We start from the raw sequence: 25,668 nt of genomic DNA, 5'->3' as shown, positions 1-25,668 counted from the left end.
CTTAAACTTCCATGCAGAATAACTCTGCCTGGAGACCACCGGGCTATTCATCTGGCTGGTTGTACTTGACATGATTAACCCACAGCTTAAGAGAATCCACCTCACAAGACACCCACTCATCATGTCTGGGTACCCGTTTGAGCTTAGAAAGGTGATACCAGGGGGAATGCCCATGTGGTTTGACTGCTGAGGGCGTAGTGAGGATTACTGCATAAGGCCCTGTCCAGCAGGGTTGGAGAGATTTTGGCTGGAGTTCTCTTAGGAGTACCTCGTCTCCTGGCTGAAGGATCACTACATCTCCTGGGTTGTTGGATGATGTAGGTTGGGGTAGGAGCTGGTCTGCATGTTCCCTAAGAAGATGTCTCAACACTGTAAAGTAAGGAAGGTAGGAAGCCAAAGGAGGAGAGGTAGCGGGCAGGCCTGTGTTTAGTAAGAAGGGCCTGCCATACATCAGCTCAAATGCACTTAGTCCAGCTGGTTTCTGGGGGGCAGCATGCAGCTGAGTGAGAGTGATGGGGAGAAGATTGGGCCACGAGAGCTTTACCTCTAGAGACAGCTTAGTTAGTTGGTCTTTTAAGAGGCCGTTAGCCCTTTTGACCTTACCCGACAATTAGGGTTGGTAGGGTATATGGAGGTTCCAGGTGATATTGAGAGCCTCGGCTGTTAGCTGAGTGACCCAAGAGACAAAAGCAGGCCCATTGTCCGACTGTAGCGAGGCAGGCAGGCCAAAGCGGGAGATGATATGCACCACCAATGTCTGTGCCACTACCAAAGCTGTCTCTTGACTGGTGGGGAAGGCTTCAATCTACCCTGAAAAGGTATCAACCAGAACTAGTAAATACTGGAGCTTTTTATGCTTAGGCATGTGGGTGAAATTGACTTGCCAGTCCTGTCTGGGGATTGTTCCTCTCATCTGGTTGAGGGCCATCCGGATCTTCAGAGCACCTTGAGATGAGACGCGATGACAAGTAGTGCAGGCTTGGTGCACTTGATCTATGGCCTTGCGGAGACCATAAGGGGCAAATATGGGGTAGAGAAACTGGTGCATGGCTTCCGGCCCAATGTGTAGAAACTGATGAATTTTGGATATGACATCTCTGCCTTGGGCTTGGGGGAGGGCAATTTGTCCCTTGAGATATATCCATCCCTGATCTCCCAATGTCCCCCTTTGATGTAGAAGCAGTCACCATTCATCATCAGAGTATTGGGGCAATAGAGAGGGGGAAAGAAACAGCACAGAGGGTTGCCCTGAACCAGATGTTAATTTTCGGTCCGTGGTGTCTGCAACACATTACCTCTGGTTACTGGATCATTTCTAGTCTGATGTCCCTTACAATGCACGATGGCCACTTCTTTGGGGTCTTGTAGGGCCTGTAGCAGGTGGCTGATAGCCCTACCATTGATGATAGGGGTTCCCTTAGTGGTAAGGAAGCCCCTTACTTTCCAAATTGCAGCATGAGTGTGTGTAATTAGCAAGGCATATTTAGAGTCAGTATAAATTGTGGCCCTCTTCTCAGCTGCCAGTGGTAACGCCCGGGTAAGAGCTACCAATTTGGCTTTCTGGGAGGTGGTCCCAGGTGGGAGTAGGTTCGCTTCTATCACGTGTGACAGAGTCACCACTGCATAGTCTGCCCCTCACACTCCATCACTCTCCTTCACTTAGCTTCCATCCACAAAAAAAGTCAGGTGAGGGTCTTCAAGGGGCACATCCTGTAGGCCCTCTCTAGGTTCCCTAAGAGCTTCTACAACTTCTACACAGGAATGAGTGGGCTGATCTGCCTGATCACCGACAGGAAGCAAGGCGGGTAGGTTAAGGGGTGGAGAGACTTGTAGAGACTGTGGATGTTCAATGAACAGAAGATGGAATTCTTGTACCCTTGAAGGACTTGAGGAAGCCAGGGATTTATGACTCATAAGATCTTGTAACTGGTGTGGGGAATACACAGTAATGGGCTGTTGGAGGGTTAATTTCAGGGCTTCTCGGGCTAGACTTTCCACAGCTGCCAGGGCTCGGTGGCAAGGTTGCCACCCCCTGGTGGTGGTATCTGTCTGGAGAGAAAGGCGATGGGATGGTACTCCGGCTCCACTGGCTGTACCAGCACTCCAGTTGCCACTCCTGCCCTCCCTGCTGTATATAGGGTAAAGGGCTTAGTTAAGTTGGGGAGCATCAACGGGGGGGGGGGGGATGAAAGCAATGCATCCCACAACTGATTGAAAGCAGAAGCCACCTTTGTGGGTGAAGTCAGTGGCCCAGTAGGAGTCTCCATGGCAGCTGCATAAAGCAGTCTGGCCAGAAGGGCAAAGTTAGGCACCTAGTCTGAAAAACTCCACTAATCCTAGAGAGGATCGTATCTCGGCTCTTGAAGTAGGTGGCAGGAGAGCTTTAATCACAGCCGCTTGGTCTGCCGGCAGGGCTCTAGGGGTGGGACTTAAGAGTTAGCCCGAGGTATGTAACCTGAGGTAGAGACAGCTGTGCTTTGGCAGGGGATACCCTGTATCCCATGTCTGCCAGGAAATTAAGAAGGGATGTCGTGTCCAGGACCAAGGCCTCCTTTGAGGGGCTGCAAAGTAAAAGATCATCTACGTATTGGAGGAGAGTACTCTCACCCATTGAATGTTGCAAGAGGTCCTCTGCCAGGGCCTGTCCAAAAACATGGGGGCTATCTCTAAAACCTTGAGGTAGAACTGTCTAGATCAACTGTCTAGATCGACAGGTGTCAGGGTCTTCCTACATAAAGGCAAATAGCGACTGTGAGTCTGAGTGGAGAGGTATAGTGAAAAAGGCATCCTTAAGGTCTAGTACAGTAAAATGAGAGGTACTGGAAAGGACGTGAGACAGAAGAGTATATGGGTTAAGCACTACTGGGTGTAAGGGAATAACAGCCTCATTAATTATTCAGAGGTCTTGAACGAGGTGATATGCTCTAGAAGGCTTTTTTACCGGCAAGATGGGAGTATTGCATGGAGAGTTAGTTGGTACTAAAAGCTCCTGCGAGTGTAGATGATTAACAATAGGCTGTAGTCCCCTTCAATGAGCCTGCAAAATAGGAAATTGAGGCTGAGAGGGGAAGCGGGATGGGTCTTTAAGGCATATTAAAACTGGGGTGTGGTGGGTTGCCACCACAGTTGTGGAGATGTCCCACACGACTGGACTGACACCAGTTCAGGAAGTCGGGAGACTCAGGTTACCATCATCTAACACTCTTTTGCCGACCAAAGCAATGAGGGAGTTTCTGGCATCTTGTGCGCATTTAAAAGGTGGGAGAGAAATAGAGGTTCCTAACTTATAGAGCAAATCCCTTCTTAACAGAGGTGTAGGACAGGAAGGCATGACTAGAGAGGAATGGGTAAACGGGATGCCTTGAAAGGTGCAGGCTACTGGGCCCATCTCTAAATGCTTGGAGAGGGTTCCCATGACCTCAACTACAGAGACCTTGGCAGGGTTCAAAGGCCCTTTAAAGGAGGAGAGAACAGGGTAGGTAGCCCCATATCCACAAAGAAGGAGATGGGCTTACCCGCTACCCACAGCTTGGCCCTGGGCTCGGCGAGGGTGATTGGGGTGTCTGAGTCTAGGCATCTTCAGTTTACATGGATGCCCAGCAGACCTGAAGGGTAGTCTTTCGAGGGTGTCCACCCCCCGCAGGGCTCTGCCGCCGGAGGAGGACTACCCTCGAGTGGACAGTCTACTTTCCAATGACCTCGCTTACTGCAGCTGGGGCACAGTCTGGTCGGTCTGTGTGGTTAGTTGGGGCACTTCTGTGCCTAGTACCCTTCTTTGCCACACTGAAAGGAAGGGCCCCAAGGTTCGGGTCAATCTTCAGGGACACCCTGACAATCTCCACGAGCCGGCTGCAGAGCAGCTGTTATGGCGCGAGTCTGTTCTGCCATTTGGGCAGCTGACCTCCTCTTGCTCATGTCCTCTTGGGCATGAAAAACTTTAAATGCCATATCTACCAGGTCTCCTAGAGGGGTCTAGGGGCCATCTTCAGCTTTTTTAAACTTGCTCTTGATGTCAGGAGCTGACTGAGTTATAAAATGCATGGCCAGGAGAGAGGAACCTAATGCTGAGGCTAGGTCAATTTTAGTAAATGCTCCTAGAGTTTCTTTTAGGCACTTGAGGAATTCTGATGGGTTTTCATCAGGTTTCTGGGTAATTTCTCTAAGCTTATCATAATTGATAGCCTTTTGGGGGGTTGAGTTCATACCTGCCAATAAGTACCGAACCATGCGATCCTGGCATGCTTCACCCTCTGGAGAATTATAATCTCACAGGGGTTCTTGTAGAGGAATAGCTTCTCTGCCCATAGGTTCCTGCTCATCTGTGGCATGGGTTTCATTGGCACAGTGCTGTGCCACCACTGTGACATGGTCATATTCTTCTAGGGTTAGAGTGGAGGACTACATGTACAACCTGCCAGGTGAACTAGTAAGCTGGAGTGAGATACTTAAACTGCTTAGTGAACATTATGGGGTGGGAGGAAAAGGACTTCAATTGCTGTTCTACTTGGGACAAGTTTGCCAGGGAAAAAGGAACATGAACCTGAACTACACCTTCAGCCCCCGCTACCTCCCTCAGAGGAGCCATCACGTAGGCCTGAGAGTGCTGTGACTTAGAGCGGGTAACAGGAGGGCTAGACCATTTGGGCACCAGCCGCGGTGAGTAAGACAGTGGTGGCTTTGAAGGAGGGGATGGAGGGGGTGACCTTGGCAGTGGGGGGATACAACCTGGGAATCGATGCGGAGCTTGAAGGCAGGGGACTGGGGAGTTTTGTCTGCTTTATCTGAAGTGTAGTTGCACCTGTGGAGCAAGATGGTGGCACAACTGGAAGAGAAGGGGAACAAGATGGTGGAGAAACTGGAAGAGAAGGAGAACAAGGTGGTGGAGAAACCAGAAGAGAAGGAGAACAAGTTGGTGGAGAATCCGGAAGAGAAGGAGAACGAGATAGTGAAGAAACTGGAAGAGAAGGGGAACAAGGTGGTGGAGAAACTGGAAGAGAAGGAGAACAAGATGGAGGAGAGATACATTGAGGAAGGGAGCTGGCCCTCGCAGTGGGCCTGGAGGAGCGGGAAGGGGGGTAGCCGAGATCCTCTGCCAAGTCCATCAGAGAGGAGCCTCCAAGTAATAGGAGGGGTAGAGATCGGCAGTCTTTGGCAGAGGCCTGGGCCAACAAAACTTGGGAAGGAGTACACTTAACACACAAATCTGGGCGGGTGCTCAGAGTCCAAAAAGCCTGCACATATGAGATTTCACTCCACTTTCCACTCTGATGGCAATAATTAGTTAAGTCGGTGAGGAGGCCAAAATCGGAAGTTCCCTCAGGGAGCCAGTGAGATTGGTTGTCCAAGGGATACTGACGCCTGGCCTCAGAGCAAAGGAAGACCAGCTTCCATTTGCAAACTTCCCAGGACAAATATAGAGTAGCCAGATTAGAAATGAGACACCGCAACAGGGTCTGGGCCTCTGCTTTTTAGGGCTGGTTCCCCATGTCTGTGTCACGTCCCAACTAATCCCTCTGAGAGGAGCGCCCAGCGTTCCAAGCACACCAAGTCAGGGGAGACGTCCTGGGAGCCTGGGTGAGGGACATCTCCCACACTGCAGGGCCAGGGCCGGGCCGGATGCCCGCAGATGTCCTGGGGCCTGGGGTAGGTATGTCTCCTGTACTGTAGGGCCAAGGGTGGGCTGGATCCTCGCAGTGGGTGGGCTGAATGCCCATGGGCCAGATACCCCCCTGGACGTAGCTATGATTTCTACCAGACCAGGTGAACTGGAGTTAGGAAGGGAAACAGACCCGGGGGAAACTGAGGGACCCACCAGAGAATAGTCCATGCAGTGGAGAGCAGGCTGAGGTCCCAGGTCCGGGAAGGAGGGGGCAGGGCTGAAAGGAGAGGAGCGACACACAGCAGCAATTCACCGGAGAGTTCCGCTTTATTAGGGAAAGGTGCTGGGTTATATAGGAAGGGGCATGAATTGATTGAGGTGTCACTTCTATGGGGCTGGTGGCTGTTGGCTAGGTGCTGGGATTGGGAGGGGGGCGAGAGGTGATTGGGCTTCAGGTGGCGCTGGCGGGAACTGAGGACCCCGAAGAGAAGCCAGAAGTTTGCCATCTTACTGGTGGGGACCCTTCATTCCCCACTTTCTCCTCTATGGGTTTGTGGATGTTGCTTTCTCTCTGACTGCTTCTTGCTGAACAGGGGCGTAGAAGGGAGTGAGGGTTTGAGGATTGGGAGGAAAGGGTTGATAGGATTCCCCACAGTAAGGATGAGTAGGTGTGGACTTCTTCAGGTTGGAAATCAATGAAGGTTCTTTGTAACTATAGGTCAAGGACATGTTGATTCTAATGGTGCTAAGAGGATATGGGTGTCAGGAGCCAGGCGTCTGCGGCCATTGTTTCAGGAACAGTTTCCAGTGGAGAGAGAGGTCCATCTCAGCATGTGGTGAGGAGGTCACGTGAGGGTGAGGGATCTTCTGTGGCCAGAAGCTGGTAGTTCCTGAGTAAAAACTGGTTGAAAGCTTGATTAGAGATTTTTCCGAATTGGGATTTGATGAACTTTATTATACAGGGTAAGAAGAGACAGGCGAGAAGAATGATTATTATGGGGCCTGCGATGGGCCAGAGCCAGGTGAGGAGGGGGTGTGTTAGTATTGACGAGAATGGGTTGGAATTGGAAGCAGAGTGGAGACTGGAGGCAAGGTCAGTGAGTTTGGTAATGTCAGTTTCTACAAGCAGAGTGGAGGCTGGAGGCAAGGTCAGTGAGTTTGGTAATGTCAGTTTCTACAATGCCGTATTCGTTGATGTAATAGCAGCACTCTTCCCAGAGGAAGACGCAGGTGCCGCCCTTCTCGGCTTTAAGCAGATCTAGGGCCCGCCGGTTTTGAAGGGTGACTTTAGCTAGCGAAGTGACCTGTATTTGGAGAGAGGCTAGAGAATCGGCAGTGGATGTCAGGGTTCCCTCAAGTTTGGCGTTGAGATCTCTAACTGCCTATAGAGAGTGACCCAAGGCTTCTCCCGAAAACCCTGCCCCAATGGTTGAGGTGATCAAAGAGCTACTGACCATGATGGGAAGGAAAGCAGCTCTTTTTGTGCGCGAGGGCAAGGGAGGTTGGAGCTCAAGGAATTCTGCCATGCTGTAAAGTGTAAACTGTGGGATTAGGGTGACGAGAATGCAGGCTGTATCGGAGTTGAGAGGCAGTGAGTTGAAAAGACTGCCATTACACTAAAAGAAGTGTCTCGGTTGCGTAAAAGTCTTAGAGCTGGAGGTAGGGGTGTAGATAGAGAGGCAGTGAAGTGCACTGGAGGGGGGTGGAGTTGGGCCTACACAGTGGTGGATGGTGAGATTATCTGCGTATTCTGGTTCCCATAGGGGTATGTCTGCCAGGGGGCAGAGGGGTTGTCTTTCTGCATGGAAGGAGTAATTGGAAATATTAAGGGGCACGGCAGCCAACAGTGGGCGCTGTAGTGATGCACACAAGAAACAATTGGCTGTGTTAAGGGTGTGGTTGAGAAAGATGGTGGTGTCCTGAATGAGCTGTAATGAAGAGTAGGAGAAATGGGAAGAGGGGTGGGGATAAGAAGATGAAGAGGCGCCGTCAAGAGTTTGGATAATGACTTTTTCGGAATGTCCAATATCTGATGCAACTTTAGAGATCCGGGAATGAGAGGGAACATACTTTCGAGAGATATGAAGGGTACCGTGGGGGGTTGAGGTCCCCCCCATAGTAAACTGAGGCTGTGACTCTGGCAGCCCATCAAGAGTCCCAGGGATCTGGGATTAATAAGGAGAATGAGCCGTTGGGATATTTCATGAAATGGTTGGAGGAGTAATACTGTGAGTACTGGAAGTTACCCATGTAGTGAATGGCACAAGACTAGTAGGGACATCTTCTGTAGGTGTCTGGCCATCACCTTCAATAGGCTTGTTTTTGGTCATAGAGGAAGCAGAGGTAGGGAGAATAAGGGTAGCTGCTAGTGAACACTTCGGTGGAGGGAGGAAAGTGGAGGTATAAAGGCTCAGAGCAGCTTTTCAGAGGGCAGTCTGGTGTGGCAATGAGGGCAGTAACTTTTGTTTGATGCTGTGTGTAAGTCTCTCTGACTTTGAATCGCCATACAAAGGAGGCTGGGGTGGTGGGGAAGACAATAAGAATGAGGAAAAAACCAAGAGAGCAGTAAAGGAGGAAAAAGTCATGATTCGGGTATGGATGGCAAAGGGGGTGAACGGGATTTTTGAGGAAAGAGGACAGTAAGGTGAGGAGTCTGGAGGGAGGGAGAGTCTGTAAACTTTTGTAGGTTAAGAGATCTTTTAGGTGATGTGGGGACAGAATGGTAAGGGGCACCCTGAATGTCAGTTTATGAGCTTCTTTCTGCAAGAGCTGTCTAGCAGCTAATGCTCGTAGGCAGGGGGCCTATCCCTGAACTGTGGGGTCTAATTGCTTGGAGAGATAAGCTACTGGGGCAAAGAATGGGCCATAATATTGGCCTAGGACTCCTAGAGCTTGACTGGACCTCTCATGAATGTATAATGAGAGGGCTTCGGCAAATCAGGAAGATGGAGAGCTGGGGCTTCTACAAGGGCTTGACGGAGCTTAATGAAGGAGTGTCGGGGTGAGGAGGATAATGGTTTTTTAGGGGGGGCTCTTGCTGAGGTCGTATAGGGGACTTGCCAACTGGGAGCAGGGAGAAGTTAGAGTTCTACGCTCTAAAATATCTAGCCAGGCTTAGAAAGGAAAGGATTTCTCTCTTGGTTTTGGGAATGGGCAGGTCAGAGAGGAGCCATTTTCTGTCTAAGGTAATGGACTTTCTTTGTTGAGATAGAAGGAATCTGAGGTAAGTGACAGGAGGGGAAGAGATTTGAGCTTTGACGGGGGATACTCGGTAACTTCTGGAAGCTAGAAGGTTAAGTAGGGAGGCAGTGTCAAGTTGAGACTGTTCCCACGAGGGTCTGCAGAGTAGAAGATCGTCCATGTATTGTAATAACGTGGACTCTGAGTGATCATGATGAAACTGTTTGAGGTCCTGACCTAGGACCTGTCTAAAAATATGGGGACTATCTCGGAAGCTTTGTGGCAAAACTGTCCAAGTGAGTTGTTCAGAATGCCTTGTGTATGGGACCGTCCAGGTGAAGATAAAATATCTTGGGAGCAGGGGTCTAGAGGGAGAGAAAAATGGGTCTTTGAGATCTAGGACTGAGAAGTGGGATGCTAAGGCAGGGATCTGAGATAAAAGGCTGTATGGATTTGGAACTAAGGGTTGGATAGGGACAACGGCTATGTTGATGAGGCGAAGGTCTTGGACAAGGTGGAAAGATCCATTGGTTTTTTTAACAGTTAATACGGGGGTATTAAATGGGGAGTGAGTGGGTCTGAGGTAATTTTTGTTTAAGAGATCTTGAATGATGGGTTGGAGGCCTACAAGGGCTGAAGTGGTTAGGGGGTATTGGGCCTGACAGATATACTGAGAGGGGTCACGTAATTTGATAGAGGCAGGGGGACATAGGGCCACGGAGGGGCTTGTAATGTCCCAAACTTTGGGATTTACAGGGTGTATGAGGGCGGAACCGGAGCTTTCATTGGGTAGAGGGGGGTTGTCGGCTATGAGGGCCATCAGAAAGGGATTACTGGGGGCTGCGGGAGTGGATATAGTTATGGAAACGTGGAGGAGGGAAAGGATGTCTTGTCCTAGTAAAGGGATGGGACACTGGTGCATAACCAGGAAGGAGTGGGAGAAAGGTATGGGATTGTCTAGGATTGTGCATAAAAGGGGGGGGTTAATGGGAAAATCTATTTACCTCTTTCCCCGACTATAGGAGTAATGGCTGGCGTGGTAGGGCCCCGGTATTCTCACAAGACTGAGAAGGTGGCTCCTGTATCTAGGAGGAAGGAGATGGGGTGACCATCTACTGTTAGAGTAACCCTGGGCTCCTGTTTGGTGATGGAAATGGTCGGGCGAGAAGCCCCCGGTCCCCATCAATCTTCTTCTGCCAGCCCCAATACGGCGGGCTTAGGATGGGGGTTGTTCGTCCAGCCTCCCCTTCGGGTAGTTGGGCAATCAGACCCGCAGTGGCCCTTTTTGTGGCATCTGGGGCATGGGGTGGTAGGAGATCTGGGGGAGGGGCACGCCCTTGACCAATGTCCCTCTTTTCCGCACTTGAAACAAGGTCCTGGGGGGGGGCTTGTCTGTAGAGGGGCGCCCAGGTTGTGGTTTTATCAGCTGGGCCAACATCTGGAAATTGGCCTGAACAGCCTTTTGTTTACCGCGTTCTTTCTCCTCCTCCCGCTTATGGAAGACTTTAAAGGCCACTGTTAGGATCTCAGTCTGTGGGGTAGCGGGGCCCTGTTCTAACTTTTTGAGTTTAGCTTTAATGTCGGGGTAGCTTTGAGCTAGGAAGTATGTCATAAGGACATGTCTTCCTTCAGGTGTTTCTGGGTCCAGGCTGGTATACTGTAATAGGGCTTGAGTGAGTCTGTCTAAGAACTCGGAGGGGATTTCATCTCTCTTTTGAATTATGTCTTGGAGCTTTTGAAAATTGACTACTTTACAAGCTGCCCTTTTTCAGACCTGCTATTAAGCAGGAGGCAAAAATATCTCGAGAGCGGAGACTCATGGTGGTGTTATAATTTCAGTGTGTGTCTTGTTCGGGGACAGCAGTGGGGCCAGGGGAATAGGTGGGGTCAGTCCTGTGGGTTTCAGTAGCCTGCATTTGGGCGAAGTCCTAAACTCGTCTACGCTCTTCAGGGAGGAGTGTATTGGCCAGGAGCATGAAAATGTCATGATGTGTGAGGCTGTAAGACTGGAGGGTCTATTGATACTCCCTGATGTATGTCATGGGATCAGTGGAAAAGGAACTTAGGCATTTCTCTAGTTGGGCTAAATCTCTTAAGGAGAAAGGGATGTGAACGCGCACGCTGCCTTTGGATCCTGCTACCTCCCAGGGGGGGCGATAATTTTGGGAGGCTCTCGGGACTGAGTCTGAGGGGGACTGAAGGGTTCTGGCTCAGTCTGTGGGGGAGTGACGCGGTCTAGCCGTGCCTAGTCGAGCAGGTCCTGAAGTGCAGAAGGGGGGCAAAGAAAATAAAGAAAGATTGAATCGGGCCCACATGTCGCCAGCTAGCAGCCCAGCTGCTTACTTCTGCCGCTCTAGTTGGGCTTGAACTCATGACTCTGAATTAAAAGTTCCATGCTCTACTAACTGAGCTGCAGCAGGGCTCTAGTTAATTGCTTATGGAATACGTAAACAGAATGTTCTTTGTTCTCCATTCCTGCCACATCTGCAAGTGGGGTAAGGGCATATTTAGAAGCAGGGGCGGTGTTTCTACACATCTTCAAGGTCTCCCTATTTTCAGAGTGAGGAGTCTTGGCACGATATGTTTTTGTGGACAGATAACTTCTAAGGACTGCACCGGTTGTTCTCTAGCTTGTGCCTTCCCATGCTGCGTTCAGACATGGGGGAAGGTGCTTTCCCATTCTCCCTACAAACATGTGAGAAGACAAAGGCGGTCCCTAACAGGGGAGAAACAGGTGATGAGGGCAAAGACAGAGGAGGCTCTTGGGACCTACTTAAAGGGGGGCTGAAAGGCTCAGGCTTAATCTGCAGGGAATGAAGGTGGAGGAGGTGAGATGGGGGAGGAGATGGTTGGGGAGGAAGGGAGAAGGGCTGTTGTAGGAGAAGAAGGGGAAGGGAGTGAACGGGAGGCTTCTGCGGGGGCGGCGGCTTGCAGGCTAGGAGAACTTGGGAGGGGGCGGGGAGAGGAGGAGGCGGAAAGCTTCGATATAGGGAATCTCCTTCCATTTTTTCAGGCGCTGGCAGTAGTTAAAAAGATCGCGAGTGATGTTAGGATCAAGAGTTCCCCCTGCGGGCCATTGGTTTTTATTGTCTAGGGGGTATGTCGGCCAATCTTGGGAGCAATATTTACGGAGAAGTTTTGGTTTTATATCAGGCATCAGGGAGAGGGTAGCCAGATGCTTAAGCAGGCATTCAAGAGGTGAACTTTCAGGGAGGGATGAGGAGGCTCCCATGGCTAAAGGACAGAGAAGGAGACAAACGGGGGAAGACGAACGGAGATCCTCGGACTGGAAGCAGACCACAAGGAGACAAAGGGCGTCCCCGATGATCCTTGGTGGTCTGCGGAAACTCGTATACGAGTCGGAATTTCTTGGGAAGTGTGGGTCGTCACCCAGACTTCCCTAAGAAGGCAGAGTGCCGGAGTCACGAGGTACCTAGCGCTAGGCGTTTTCGGCGGACGGAGCAGAACGAGGAGGGGGGGAAAGGGAGCGTTCTCATCCACAAAGGAGTCACCTCGTTTATGGCTGTTGGAGAGGGGTGCCTGAGAGTCGGCCGCAGCCGTGAAGGCCTGAGGCGGGGATTTATGACTGTCGGAGGAGGGGCCTGAGCGTCCGCCGCACCCGTAAAGGCTTGAGGCGGGGATTTATGGCTGTTTGGGGAGGGGCCTGAGGGTCCACCGCAGCCGTGAAGGCCTGAGGCAGGGAGCGTTCCCTCCTCATCCCCGAGCGTCAGGGCCTTGCCGGAAGATCACGGTCAATGGCACTGCGATAGCTCGGGGAAGAGTGGACCACTCCGGGGGGAAAACTTACCTAAAGGCCAGAGAGGAGTGGTGAGTGTGATGAGCCAGCACCGGAAAAAGAGGATGAGGGCAAGCTGCTGCTGGTGTCGGGGGAAGACGGGGCCCAGTTGGGGTGTCCCGTCTCCCAGGTTTCGGCACCAATGAAAGGAAAGGAGCGACACATAGCAGCAATTCACCGGAGAGTTCCACTTTATTAGGGAAAGGTGCTGGGTTATATAGGAAGGGGCATGAATTGATTGAGGTGTCACTTCTACGGGGCTGTTGGCTGTTGGCTAGGTGCTGGGATTGGGAGGGTGGGGAGAGGTGATTGGGCTTCAGGTGGCGCCGGTGGGAACTGAGGACCCCAAAGAGAAGCCGGAAGTTTGCCATCTTACTGGTGGGGACCCTTCACCTACCCTGACTATTATCTCTATATCAATGGGTAATTATCTGGGCAAGGGACGTGGTAAGAATCTGAGAGGTGGGGGTGTGGGGAGGTGTTTGTTTTGCTTCTGCCTGAGCAGAAAAGACAGACTTCCCAGGAATGCTGTTTGTACGCAACAAAGAGGTTTTAAACTTTATTTCTCCCTTTGACTGATATCGGTTTTAGAGATATTTTGACCCAGGATTTCCTCTCCCCAGGTGTTACAACCAGTGACCCTTTCATTTTTGTCTTTTTGCTGTTTTCTCTGTTTTTGTTTTGTTTCAGGAAAACATAATTTATCTGGAAGGTATAGACAACTTCCTCTTTCAGTGATGATGGAGCATTTGTAGGAAAGCAACATTTGTCCGGAAAACAACTGTGGGTAAAATTGTAACATTTCCAGAATATCTCACCTGGATTTGGTACATCTGCATCTCAACAGGCGTTCACACGTGGGAAGAGGTATAGCTTTAGTGCATTTGCATCTTTCCTCAGGTGCAGACAAGTTCATCTCCATATCAATGGGTAATTACCTGGGCAATGGAGGGCTTATCTGTACCTGAGAGGTGAGGGGGAGGGCCGGTTTTTGGCTTCTGCAGTTTGTACGCAATAAACAGGTTTTAAACTTTATTTCTCCCTGTGACTTATTCCAGTTTTTAGACGTATTTTGCCCCGGGATTTCCTTTCCCCGGACTTAACACAACTAAAGGAAGTCTGACCTAGAGGAAGTCTGTTTGGAGTCTTACATGAACTATCAATATTTCTAGATCCACAGGGCCAGCTCCAGAGAGAGAGAGAGGATAGGAGAGAGACTCCCTGGAATGAAGCCAATTCTCTACGTTGCCCCCTCGGGCATTTGTCAGTTCATAACAAGGAACCAGAGACTGAGGAGCTAGTGCAAGGGGAACTACTAGGAGTCGGAGAAACAGCAACACTTTAAGTAATTTCATGGTCCTGCACAAAGAAGAAGGAAAGACACGTGGGGCTGTGCAAGTATGCAGACTTGAGGGACCAAGACCCTAGAGTGGATTGACAAGTGGGAGCAGGATTCTTGGTTCAGGATTTCCTCTTAACATCTGCAAATCAAGCTCTGTGCAGGTAAGAGACTATGAAGGCAAGTAGGGTTGCTGAGACAGTGGGATTTTCAGCAGTATCATGGGACTAAGGAGATAAAAACTGAAGTTGAGGATTCGTCAAAGAGGAGGGGCCGAAGGAAACATGCCAAGGTCTCCACTGGGAGCCCTGGCAGTTGATAGCTCATCAGTGAGATCCCTAGATCTAGACTGCCACTTCCAGTGAGTGCAAACTAGCTGCATATCAGCTTAGTCAAGGATGCCACTGAGGTGGTCTGCACCTCTGCTGCCTGCTGGAGGACAGGGTGAATACTCTTCAGAGAAAGAGAACATTGTCCAACTCGCCATCATTTTCCACACACCTGGTTCATCATTCAAGCATTCACCAGAAGTGAGAGAAATAAAAGCAAACTATAGAAACAGATTCCAGGTGAGTGAGATATTGAAGTTCCCAGATAGGAAGTTACAGCAGTATGTTACAGCTGTTCAGAATATAGGTGACAAGATAAAATGTTCACCAGAGAAAGAGAATCTATTTAAAAATTCATGAGGAAATTCCTGAAATAAAATATATAATAGCATTTTAAAAGTCAGTAGAGAAGTTTGGACCTACCTGAAAAGAAACTATTAATTTGACAATATGTAGGTAGAAAGCAACTCTCCAGACTGAAGCACAGAAAGCTAAAACGAATAAAGAATTAACAAGAAAGTTTTGTAAGTGAAGGGTCCCCACCAGTAAGATGGCAAACTTCCGGCTTCTCTTTGGGGTCCTCAGTTCCCACCAGCGCCACCTGAAGCCCAATCACCTCTCGCCCCCCTCCCAATCCCAGCACCTAGCCAACAGCCAACAGCCCCGTAGAAGTGACACCTCAATCAATTCATGCCCCTTCCTATATAACCCAGCACCTTTCCCTAATAAAGTGGAACTCTCCGGTGAATTGCTGCTGTGTTGCTCCTTTCCTTTCATTGGTGCCAAAACCCGGGAGATGGGACACCCCAACTGGGCCCCGTCTTCCCCCCGACACCAGCAGCAGCTTGCCCTAGTCCTCTTTTTCCGGCGCTGGCTCATCACACTCACCACTCCTCTCTGGCCTTTAGGTAAGTTTTCCCCCCGGGGTGGGCCACTCTTCTCCGAGCTATCGCAGTGCCATTGACAGTGATCGTCCGGCAAGGCCCTGACGCTCGGGGAAGAGGAGGGAACGCTCCCCGCCTCAGGCCTTCACGGCTGCGGCGGACCCTCAGGCCCCGCCTCCAACAGCCATAAATCCCTGCCTCAAGCCTTTACGGCTGCGGCAGATGCTCAGGCCCCTCCTCCGACAGTCATAAACGCATTCACCGCCCCTTCCATCAGTGCTGAAAGTTTTTAAGCAAAATTTCCCCGGGGTGGGCCACTCTTCCCCGAGCTATCGCAGTGCCATTGACCGTGATCATCTGGCAAGGCCCTGACGCTCGGGGATGAGGAGGGAACTCTCCCCGCCTCAGGCCTTCACGGCTGCGGCAGACCCTCAGGCCCCTCCTCCAACAGCCATAAATCCCTGCCTCAGGCCTTCACGGCTGCAGCCGACTCTCAGGCACCCCCCTCCAACAGCCATAAACGAGGTGACTCCTTTGTGGATGAGAACGCTCCCTTTTCCCCCCCTCCTCCTTCTGCTCAGTCCGCCGAAAACGCCTAGCGCTAGGTACCTCGTGACTCCGGCACTCTGCCTTCTTAAGGAAGTCTGGGTGACGACCCACACTTCCCAAGAAATTCCGACTCGTATACGAGTTTCCGCAGACCACCAAGGATCATCGGGGACGCCCTTTGTCTCCTTGTGGTCTGCTTCCAGTCCGAGGATCTCTGTTCGTCTTCCCCCGTTTGTCTCCTTCTCTGTCCTTTAGCCATGGGAGCCTCCTCATCCCTCCCTGAAGGTTCACCTCTTGAATGCCTGCTTAAGCATCTGGCTACCCTCTCCCTGATGCCTGATATAAAACCAAAACTTCTCCATAAATATTGCTCCCAAGATTGGCCGACATACCCCTAGACAATAACAACCAATGGCCCGCAGGGGGAACTCTTGATCCTAACATAACTCGCGATCTTTTTAACTACTGCCAGTGCCTGAAAAAATGGAAGGAGATTCCCTATATCGAAGCTTTCCGCCTCCTCCTCCCCCAGCCCACTCCCAAGTTCTCCTAGCCTGCAAGCCGCTGCCCCCGCAGAAGCCTCCCGTTCACTCCCTTCCCCTTCTTCTCCTACAACAGCCCTTCTCCCTTCCTCCCCAACCATCTCCTCCCCCATCTCACCTCCTCCACCTTCATTCCCTGCAGATTAAGCCTGAGCCTTTCAGCCCCCCTTTAACTAGGTCCCAGGGGCCTCCTCCGTCTTTGCTCTCATCACCTGTTTCTCCCCTGTTAGGGACCACCTTTGTCTTCTCACATGTTTGTAGGGAGAATGGGAAAGCACCTCCCCCCATGTCTGAATGCAGCATGGGAATGCACAAGCTAAACAAAAACTGGTGCAGTCTTAGAAGTTATCTGTCCACAAAAACATGTGCAGTCCTTAGAAGTTATCTGTCCACAAAGACATATCTTGTGAAGACTCCTCACTCTTAAAATAGGGAGACCTTAAAGATGTGTAGAAACACCACCCCTGTTTCTAGCTATACCCTTCCCCCACTTGCCGATGTGGCAGGAATAGAAAACAACACATTCCATAAGCAATTAACTGGAGCCCTGCTGTAGCTCAATTAGTAGAGCATGGGACTCTTAACTTCAGAGTCATGAGTTCAAACCCAACTAAACCAGCAGAGGCAAGCAGCTGGGCTGCTAGCTGGTGACACGTGGGTCCGATTCTAACTTTCTTTATTTTCTTTGCCCCCCGCTTCTTAACTTCAGGACCTGCTCGACTAGGCATGGCTAGACCACGTCACTCCCCAACAGACTGAGCCAGAACCCTTCAGTCCCCCTCAGACTCAGTCCCGAGGGCCTCCCAAAATTATAGCCCCCCTCTGGGAAGTAGCAAGATCCGAAGGCATCGTGCACGTTCACATCCCTTTCTCCTTAGGAGATTTAGTCCAACTAGAGAAACGTCTAAGTTCCTTTTCCACTGATCCCACGACATACATCAGGGAGTTTCATTAGACCCTCTAGTCTTACAGCCTCACACATCATGACATTTTCATGCTCCTGGCCAATACTCTCCTCCCTGAAGAGCGTAGACGAGTTTGGGACTTCGCCCAAACGCACGCTACCGAAACCCACAAGACTGACCCCACCTATCCCTCTGGCCCCACTGCTGTCCCTGAACAAGACCCACACTGAGATTATAACACCGCCATGAGTCTCTGCTCTCGAAATATTTTTGCCTCCTGCTTAATAGCATGTCTGAAAAAGGCAGCTTGTAAAGTAGTCAGTTTTCAAAAGCTCCAAGACATAATTCAAAAGAGAGATGAAACCCCCTCCAAGTTCTTAGACAGACTCACTCAAGCCCTATTACAGTATACCAGCCTAGACCCAGAAACACCTAAAGGAAGACATGTCCTTATGACATACTTCCTAGCTCAAAGCTACCCCGACATTAAAGCTAAACTCAAAAAGTTAGAACAGGGCCCCGCTACCCCACAGACTGAGATCCTAACAGTAGCCTTTAAAGTCTTCCATAATCGGAAGGAGGAGAAAGAACGCGGTAAACAAAAGGCTGATCAGGCCAATTTCCAGATGTTGGCCCAGCTGATAAAACCACAACCTGGGCGCCCCTCTACAGACAAGCCCCCCCCCCACCAGGAGCTTGTTTCAAGTGCGGAAAAGAGGGACATTGGTCAAGGGCGTGCCCCTCCCCCAGATCTCCTACCACCCCATGCACCAGATGCCACAAAAAGGGCCACTGCGGGTCTGATTGCCCAACCACCCAAAGGGGAGGCTGGACGAACAACCCCCATCCTAAGCCCGCCGTAGTGGGGCTGGCGGAAGAAGATTGACGGGGCCCGGGGGCTTCTCGCCCGACCATTTCCATCACCAAACAGGAGCCCAGGGTTACTTTAACAGTAGACAGTCGCCCCATGTCCTTCCTCCTAGATACAGGAGCCACCTTCTCAGTCTTGTGAGAATACCGGGGCCCTACAACGCCAGCCATTACTCCTGTAGTCGGGGTAGGAGGTAAACAGACTTTCCCATTAAAAACCCTCCCCCCTTTTATGCACAATCCTAGACAGTCCCATACCTTTCTCCCACTCCTTCCTTGTTATGCCCCAGTGTCCCATCCCTTTACTAGGATGAGACAACCTTTCCCTCCTACGTGTTTCCATAACTATATCCACTCCCGCAGCCCCCAGTACTCCCTTTCTGATGGCCCTCATAGCCGACAACCCCCCTCTACCCAATGAAAGCTCCGGTTCCGCCCTCATACACCCTGTAAATCCCAAAGTTTGGGACATTACAAGCCCCTCCGTGGCCCTATGTCCCCCTGCCTCTATCAAATTACGTGACCCCTCTCAGTATATCTGTCAGGCCCAATACCCCCTAACCACTTCAGCCCTTGTAGGCCTCCAACCCATCATTCAAGATCTCTTAAACAAAAATTACCTCAGACCCACTCACTCCCCATTTAATACCCCCGTATTAACTGTTAAAAAAACCAATGGATCTTTCCACCTTGTCCAAGACCTTCGCCTCATCAACATAGCCGTTGTCCCTATCCAACCCTTAGTTCCAAATCCATACAGCCTTTTATCTCAGATCCCTGCCTTAGCATCCCACTTCTCAGTCCTAGATCTCAAAGACCCATTTTTCTCTCCCTCTAGACCCCTGCTCCCAAGATATTTTATCTTCACCTGGACGGTCCCATACACAAGGCATTCTGAACAACTCACTTGGACAGTTTTGCCACAAAGCTTCCGAGATAGTCCCCATATTTTTAGACAGGTCCTAGGTCAGGACCTCAAACAGTTTCATCATGATCACTCAGAGTCCACGTTATTACAATACATGGACGATCTTCTACTCTGCAGACCCTCGTGGGAACAGTCTCAACTTGACACTGCCTCCCTACTTAACCTTCTAGCTTCCAGAAGTTACCGAGTATCCCCCGTCAAAGCTCAAATCTCTTCCCCTCCTGTCACTTACCTCAGATTCCTTCTATCTCAACAAAGAAAGTCCATTACCTTAGACAGAAAATGGCTCCTCTCTGACCTGCCCATTCCCAAAACCAAGAGAGAAATCCTTTCCTTTCTAAGCCTGGCTAGATATTTTAGAGCGTAGAACTCTAACTTCTCCCTGCTCCCAGTTGGCAAGTCCCCTATACGACCTCAGCAAGAGCCCCCCCTAAAAAACCATTATCCTCCTCACCCCGACACTCCTTCATTAAGCTCCGTCAAGCCCTTGTAGAAGCCCCAGCTCTCCATCTTCCTGATTTGCCGAAGCCCTCTCATTATACATTCATGAGAGGTCCAGTCAAGCTCTAGGAGTCCTAGGCCAATATTATGGCCCATTCTTTGCCCCAGTAGCTTATCTCTCCAAGCAATTAGACCCCACAGTTCAGGGATAGGCCCCCTGCCTACGAGCATTAGCTGCTAGACAGCTCTTGCAGAAAGAAGCTCATAAACTGACATTCAGGGTGCCCCTTACCATTCTGTCCCCACATCACCTAAAAGATCTCTTAACCTACAAAAGTTTACAGACTCTCCCTCCCTCCAGACTCCTCACCTTACTGTCCTCTTTCCTCAAAAATCCCGTTCACCCCCTTTGCCATCCATACCCGAATCATGACTTTTTCCTCCTTTACTGCTCTCTTGGTTTTTTCCTCATTCTTATTGTCTTCCCCACCACCCCAGCCTCCTTTGTATGGCGATTCAAAGTCAGAGAGACTTACACACAGCATCAAACAAAAGTTACTGCCCTCATTGCCACACCAGACTGCCCTCTGAAAAGCTGCTCTGAGCCTTTATACCTCCACTTTCCTCCCTCCACCGAAGTGTTCACTAGCAGCTACCCTTATTCTCCCTACCTCTGCTTCCTCTATGACCAAAAACAAGCCTATTGCAGGCGATAGCCAGACACCTACAGGGGATGTCCCTAGTGGTCTTGTGCAATTCACTACATGAGTAACTTCCAGTACCCACAGTACTACTCCTCCGTTTCATGAAATATCCCAACAGCTCATTCTCCTTATCAATCCCAGATCCGTGGGACTCTTGATGAGCTGCCAGAGTCACAGCCTCAGTTTACTGTGGGGGGGGGTCCTTGACCCCCCACAGTACCCTTCATATCTCTCAAAAGTATGTTCCCTCTCATTCCCAGATCTCTCAAATTGCATCAGATAGCAGACATTCCGAAAAAGTTATTATCCAAACTCTTGACGGCGCCTCTTCATCTTCTTATCCCCACCCCTCTTCCCATTTCTCCTACTCTTCATTACAGCTCATTCAGGACACCACCATCTTTCTCAACCACACCCTTAACACATCCAATTGTTTTTTGTGTGCATCACTACAGCGCCCACTGCTGGCCGCCGTGCCCCTTAATATTTCCAACTACTCCTTCCATGCAGAAAGACAACCCCTCTGCCCCCTGGCAGACATACCCCTATGGGAACCAGAATACGCAGGTAGTCTCACCATCCACCACTGTGTAGGCCCAACTCCACCCCCCTCCAGTGCACTTCACTGCCTCTCTATCTACACCCCTACCTCCGGCTCTAAGTCTTTTACGCAACCGGGACACTTCTTTTAGTGTAATGGCAGTCTTTTCAACTCACTGCCTCTCAACTCCGATACACCCTGCATTCTCGTCACCCTAATCCCACAGTTAACACTTTACAGCATGGCAGAATTCCTTGAGCTCCAACCTCCCTTGCCCTCGCGCACAAAAAGAGCTGCTTTCCTTCCCATCATGGTCAGTAGCTCTTTGATCACCTCAACCATTGGGGCAGGGTTTTCGGGAGAAGCCTTGGGTCACTCTCTATAGGCAGTTAGAGATCTCAACGCCAAACTTGAGGGAACCCTGACATCCACTGCCGATTCTCTAGCCTCTCTCCAAAAACAGGTCACTTTGCTAGCTAAAGTCACCCTTCAAAACTGGCGGGCCCTAGATCTGCTTAAAGCCGAGAAGGGTGGCACCTGCGTCTTCCTCTGGGAAGAGTGCTGCTATTCCGGCATTGTAGAAACTAACATTACCAAACTCACCGACCTTGCCTCCAGCCTCCACTCTGCTTCCAATTCCAACCCATTCTCTTCAATACTAACAAACCCCCTCCTCACCTAGCTCTGGCCCATTGCAGGCCCCATAATAATCATTCTTCTCGCCTGTCTCTTCTTACCCTGTATAATAAAGTTCATCAAATCCGAAGTCGGAAAAATCTCTAATCAAGCTTTCAACCAGCTTTTACTCAGGAACTACCAGCTTCTGGCCGCAGAAGATCCCTCACCCTCACGTGACCTCCTCACCACACGCTGAGATGGACCCCTCTCTCCAGTGGAAACTGTTCCTGGAAACAATGGCCGCAGACGCCTGGCTCCTGACACCCATATCCTCTTGGCACCATTGGAATCAACAGGTCCTCAACCTATGGTTACAGGGAACCTTCATTTATTTCCAAACGTGAAGAAGTCCACATCTACTCGTCCTTACTGCGGGGAGTCCTATCAACCCTTTCCTCCCAATCCTCAAGCCCTCACTCCCTTCTCCGCCCCTGTTCAGCAGGAAGCAGCCACAGAGAAAGCAATGTCCACAAACCCATATAGGAGAAAGGGGGGAATGAAGGGTCCCCACCAGTAAGATGGCAAACTTTCGGCTTCTCTTGGGGTCCTCAGTTCCCGCCGGCACCACCTGAAGCCCAATCACCTCTCGCCCCTCTCCCAATCCCAGCACCTAGCCAACAGCCACCAGCCCCGTAGTAGTGACACCTCAATCAATTCATGCCCCTTCCTATATAACCCAGCACCTTTCCCTAATAAAGTGGAACTCTCCGGTGAATTGCTGCTATGTGTCGCTCCTTTCCTTTCAGTAAGGAAGATATGGGTCATGTCACAGAGGCCTGACATGCATGTAATTGAAGTCTCAGAGGTTGGAAGAGCTGGAAAATGGGGCAGAAACAATATTGAAAGGTAGGTGGTGTAAAGTAAATGAAACCAGACCAGGCAAGGGGCAGCAAAAGGAGCCAAAATCAAATTTATTAACACAATCCTGGGCGAGGTTCACTGGTATGCACACAGGCCCAGGAAGTCGCACCCACTAGGAGGGGCAACAGGCTTATCAAGGGCACTGGGAGAGCTCTGAGGGCATGATCACCAATGATTGGTCATGCTGGGTTGCTAGGGAGAGAGTACTGTGAAGCATGTTTTAGGCAGGACCTGTAGCCAGGGACCTCCTGCTGAATCACTTGAGTGACATTTTCGCTGTTCTCCTCCTTATTTGGCTGGAGTGGGGTTCCTCCAGTGAGACCCATCCCTTCCTCCGCTCCCTCTGGTCTTATGTTCCAGCCTTTTTGTCAAAGGGGGAGCCACCTCGTTCTAGCTACTTCCTGCTGAAAAGGGGCTGAATGGGGAAGTTACAGCTGGTATGTGGCCGGGGGTGATTCGGAGGGAAGGGGCAGTACTGGTGTAACAGCATCTGGTTAACTGTAACTCGGGGGATTTCCGCCAGTCACTGTTGAAGGAAGTCTGAGGACACAAGGGGAGAGTTTTAAGGCCTCCTTGGATAGGCATGCTGCTGCTGCCAGTGCTCGGAGGCAAGGTTGCAATCCCTGGGCAGTGGAGTCTGTTTGGATATAAAGGCAACTGGTCGGTATGAAGGCCCACTAGTTGGACTAGAACTGCAGTTGCCACTCCAGCTTTTTCTTTAGTGAACAGGATGAAAGGCTTGTGAGGATTGGGAAGCATGGGGTGGGGAGGCGAGGAGGGATCTCTGCAAATCTTCAAAAGCATGAGCTACCATTGAGGAGGAAGTGAGGGACTTGGTGGGGGTCTCTTTGGTTGCAGCATATAGTGGTTTAGCAAGTATAGCAAAGTTGGTGACCCAATGTCTGAAGAAGCCCACCAGTCCAAGGAATGACAAGGTCTCAGCACCTGAGGTGGGGGCCTGGAGTTCCCTGATGGAGGTGGTGCAGTCCACTGTGAGGGCCTTGGAGGTGGGGGTTAGGGCCACCCCTAGGTAGGTGGAGAGTTGAGCTTTGGAGGTGGAGACCCTAAATCCCTGTTGTGCCAGGAAGTTAAGGAGGGAGGCCGTGTCCTAGAGGGAGATATTTTTTGAGGGGCTGCACAGGAGGAGGTCATCTACATACTGGAGGAGGGTGCTGCATCCACAGTCATAGAGGGATATGTCTCTGGCCAACGCTTGGCCAAAAAGGTGGGGCCATCGCAGAATCCCTGGAGCAGAACCATCCAGATTAACTGTTGGGTTCAGTGGGTGTCTGGATCCTCCCAAGTAAAGGCAAAAAGCAGCTGGGAATTGGGATGTAGGGGGATGGTGAAGAAGCATCTTTAAGGTCTAGGACTGTGAAATGAGTGGCAGTGGGGGGTATCTGAGATAAAAGAGTATTTGGGTTAGGGACCCCTGGATGTAGTGGCACTATGGTGGAGTTGATTAACCATAGATCTTGTACCAGTCGATAAGCACCAGATGGTTTTCTGACTGGGAGTATAGGAGTGTTGCAAGGGGAATTGGTGGGAACCAGGAGACCCTGGGCGAGGAGCCAATTGACAGTGGGCTGAAGACCCTTGTAGTGGGTGTGTGAAATAGGAAACTGAGGCTGAGAAGGGAAGCAGGAGGGGTCCTTGAGATGAATGAGGACTGGGGTGTGTGTCTGGCCACTACTGGAGTGGAAGTGTCCCAGACCACTGGGTCTACCTTATCAGGGGAAAACAGGGAAGTCACATGAGGGCTCAGGGGAGGAGGCAGCCTGGGTGAGGGTGAGGACCAGAGTTGGAGGGGCTCAGTGTAAGGAGAGGCCGATAGATGCCCCAAGCTTATATAGGAGGTCCCTTCCTAGCAAGGGGACTGGATATGATGGAATGACTGAAAATGAATGAGTGAAGGGGTGGCCTTCAAAGAGGCAGAACACCAGGCCTGTTTCTAGAGGTTTAGAGGGGTTCCCAGAGACTCCCACAACTGAGACCTGGGAAGGATGTAAAGGCCCATGGAAGGAGGGTAAAACAGAATAAGTAGGCTCTGTGTCCACCAAAAGGGAGATGGACTTACCCGCTACTCGTAGTGTAGCCCTGGGCTTGGCAAGGTTAGTCACGGTCCTTGAGTCCACATGGCTTCAGTCTTCCAGGAGACCCTGAAGTTCTGAAGAGGGGCCCATCGGGGGAGCCAACCCCCCGTGAAACTGTCGCCAGAGGATGGCTCATCACAAGGGGGCACTTCAACTTCCAGTGACTCCTCTGTCTGCAGACAGGGCAGGGCAGAGTCGGTGGTCTGGGATTGGGGCAATGTTTTGCACAGTAGCCATCATGGCCACACTTGAAGCAGGCTTCCGGAGGCATATGGGTCTCGGATTGTTTCCTGAGGCAGGGGCCCTGAGGCCCCTGTTGTGCCAGCCGCAGGGCAGCAACTAGGGCTTGGGTTTGAAGGGCCACCTTCTGTTTTAACCTCTGAGCCTGAACGACCTTGGCTTCCTCCTCTTGGGCATTATAAACCTTAAAGGCAATATTTACCAGGTCTCAGAGTGGAGTGTGGGGGCTTTCTTCCACCTTTTGTAGTTTATGCCAGATGTCTGGGGCAGACTGGGTGATAAAGTGGGTAGCTAGGACCATGGACCCTGGTGGTGAGGAAAGATCCAAACGAGTGTGGAAGGTAGAGTCTCTGTTAAGTGATTAAGGAAAGAGGCTAGGTTTTCATTAGGCTGTTAAGTGACCTCCCTCAGTTTGTCATAGTTAACAATTTTTTGAGCTGCCTTATCCATACCTGCAATAAGACAGGAGACCATCTGATCCCTCCTAGTCCTACCTGTGGCATTATCTTGATAGTTCCATTGTGGGACTTTGGCAGGCACTGCCGTGGTCCCAACTGGTAGAGATTGGTTGGAGTTATGTACCTGGTCAGCGTAGTCTCAAGCTGCTGAGGTGACACAATCGCGCTCCTCAGGGGTGAGAGTGGAGAATAGAATTACATGGACGTCATGCTATCTGAGTTCATATGCTTGAGTGAGGTACCGAAACTCCTTGGTACAGGCAGTTGGATTGGCAGAGTATGAGCCTAGGTGTTTTTCTATCTGAGACAGTTCTCCCAGGGAGAAGAGAACATGTACTTGAACCAATCCCTCAGCTCCAGCCACTTCCTGAAGGGGGGCCAATAATTGGGCCTGGGATCTAATGACCAGAGGGCTGGCCCAGTTAAGAGGCAGCATGGGGATATAAGATGGCGGTGGGGTGGGGGGTAGGAAGTGATGTAGGAGAAGGACAAGATGGTGGCAATGACGGAAGAGGGGTGGGTGGCAGGAGTAAGGCCGGAAATAGAGGAGTTAGATGTGACGTCAGTAGGACTGGATGCAGGTGGTTGTGTCCCTGTAGCAGGAACAGAAGCAGATGGGGGAAGGGAATTGACTCAACTTGGCGGGACTGAAATGGAAGACAAAGGAGGACTTAAAGATGGTGGTTTGAGGGAGGAGTGGATAGGGGAGGGGTGAGATGGGAGATAACACA

This window comes from Manis javanica, chromosome 4 (assembly GCF_040802235.1).
Source record: "Manis javanica isolate MJ-LG chromosome 4, MJ_LKY, whole genome shotgun sequence".
Classification (NCBI taxonomy): domain Eukaryota; kingdom Metazoa; phylum Chordata; class Mammalia; order Pholidota; family Manidae; genus Manis; species Manis javanica.
This window is presented reverse-complemented; position numbering follows the sequence as displayed.